Genomic DNA, 2,657 nt, shown 5'->3' with positions numbered 1-2,657 from the left:
CTCATTAGAAGCTGTAGGAAGCATTTAGAGAATGTTATTTCTGTGAAAGTAGGATCTACTAAATACTGATTTAAGGTTGTTTTTTTTTTTTTTTTTTTTGGTGCTCAACTTTATACACCTGCCTAATTTTTTTAACCAATTATTGCACACTTTCTGTAAATCATATAAACTTCAGTTCACTTTTCAAATATCACTGTTTGTCCCCTATATGATATATTTAACTGATATTTTTAAATCCAAACATTCAATGATTTATAAAGGTAAATCAGGAAGATTAACAATGCTGCCCAAACTTTCGCAACCCACTATATATAGTGGTATAGATCAAAATCTAATTTGAATTATTAAACAGTACAGAAAGAATAGTGTTTATGAAATACCTTTTCATTTTTATTGTTTGTCAATTGTTTGTGAGCCATTTATTTGTAATAAATCTTTTTTTCTCATTTTTTTCTTTTAATACTTGAAGATGTGAGGGCTGCTAGAAAGTTACTGCATGAAATGAAACTTAAACTTGCCCTCAGTTTCCCAGTTTTCAACCTTTTTTCTACATAAAAAATGTAGAAATGAAATTAGAAAGCTTTCATCCTTTTTGGTGTTTGCCTCTTGTCACATTATTATTTTTCTGCACTCAGAAAGCTCAGGTGATGCATGCTCTGCGTATCCCGTGCCCTTCTTTGTGACCTGAATGCACACGCAATGGATCAGCCCACTGCTAATAGCACAAGTCTGTGCCTGTGGCCTTTACAGTGTGCACACAATAAAGTTCAAGTGTCAGAAGTTCAACTGATTTATAATGGTGAACTGGCTGTGATTAAGCATTGATGCCACAGGATTCCTCACCACTCATTTAGGGAATCAAGTAGTTTGTATCCAAACAAGACAAATGGGCCCTTGGCTGCTTGTAACCTTTCTCATGTGTATGTTCCCTCCAATCATACGCCACCACTCCTTAGCTTTGTGCGATGGCTTCATTTGTAACTGTGTTCCATTTGTGCATTTTGTGATCTCCATGTGTCTCTGTTAAATGATAAGAAACACAGTTATTCAGTCTTAGAAGGATGTTATTTTACTTCTGTATGCTCAGTGTAGGCGTCCTGCATCTTAACCATCCAACCATATTAAGACAAACTAAAAATAAAAAAGTTAAACTAGCAGGAGTAATTACGACACTCTAGTAAAAATAAAGCCTGTTTAATATAGGAATTTGTTTTAGAAATAAACCCTTTTTTAGAAGAATTAAGTTTTATTAATGCTTTATTTTTTTAAGCTTTAGTTTATTTTGAATAAACAGAATTGATTAAACATTGTTTGAATTTGAATTGTGAGCTGAACTGCTTAAAAATGTAGAAATTGGTTAAATTGTTTTTTGAAGCATGTAACTCCTTTTTTTAAAACCAGCAGATGTAGACAGTTTCAAGGTTGACACTTCAATTTGATTTAACCAGCAGAGACAAGCTGGAAGTCAACTCGGCGGTTGACGTACCAGTATCAGCCTATCACAGAGCGTCMAACGCAGGGAGTCCCGCGTCCCTTGCTACACTCTGCAAGAAAATGGCTGCCAGTGTTTTTATAACGCAGCTCAGAGTTGRGCACCAACTGCGCGTATACGAAACAGGTTTTTGGAATGAAAGTCCACAGGAGTTAAACAGAGTTTAAACARAGCGTTTCAAAATCAATCCAGKAATAGTTGTCAACCATGCCAGCAAACAAAAACAGCTTTATTTTTTAAAGACTGCACCGAGGGAACACGGGCGCGCAGTGTCTGCTTAGTTTCAGCAATTATTATTGTTATTGACGTATTTAAGCTTCAATGTGACAGAAAACAACAAAGTCTGCAGCGTCTTGCTATTCTTTGAGCACCAATCAGCCATAAATCGTCTTATCATAACGATTTGACTATTGCCATCATGCAGAAATACAGTGTTTTTTCCACAGTGCACAGAAGATATCACTCATGAGAAATATTTACGAGTTACCATTAAAAATGGTAGACTGTACGGGCCACCAATATGTAAAGGTCTAGCTTAGGATAAAATAAGCCTTTCCCACATCTTTCATACACAAGGTTATGAGGAAAATATTTACCAAGCAATTTCTCACTCTTCGTTAATATCTTGACGGTGCGAAGTGAAAATAACACAATAAGTGGAACACTCAGATGAGTTCAGTTTGATCCATAATGTCTATGCAATCATTTATTTACACAAATTAAAGAAATCATGAGTTACAACTTAATTGTGGGTAGTCAGTTTCCTATAACAAGCTTTCAGAATTAATGAGATAAAAATCCGAATTCAATCCACATCAACTCAAATTACTTACTGTAAAATAGKACAGTAAAACGTCAGTTCTGATGTTAATTAAACCAAACATTTACTGGCACATTAGCTTGAGTTTCTGGCACAACAAAAGTACAAGGAAAGGAGGAAAAGTAAGGTTAGTGTTTCTAATACTTTTACATTTAACAACATGTGGGTCAACCGGAACTGCATGTCTTTTCTGAGCTCAGTTTCCACCGGACACGTCACCACAAACACTTCAGCCTTTTACCTGATGATGACTTCTTAAGACACCTTCTGAGTAGAAAGGCTGGCTCGCCTCAGATCAGCCAGTGAACTGTTGTCGGCTCGCTTACCGGTCATTGGCAAACAGGT

This window comes from Austrofundulus limnaeus, unplaced genomic scaffold, assembly GCF_001266775.1.
Source record: "Austrofundulus limnaeus strain Quisiro unplaced genomic scaffold, Austrofundulus_limnaeus-1.0 Scaffold745, whole genome shotgun sequence".
NCBI lineage: Eukaryota > Metazoa > Chordata > Actinopteri > Cyprinodontiformes > Rivulidae > Austrofundulus > Austrofundulus limnaeus.
Note: the sequence above shows the minus strand (reverse complement) of the source record.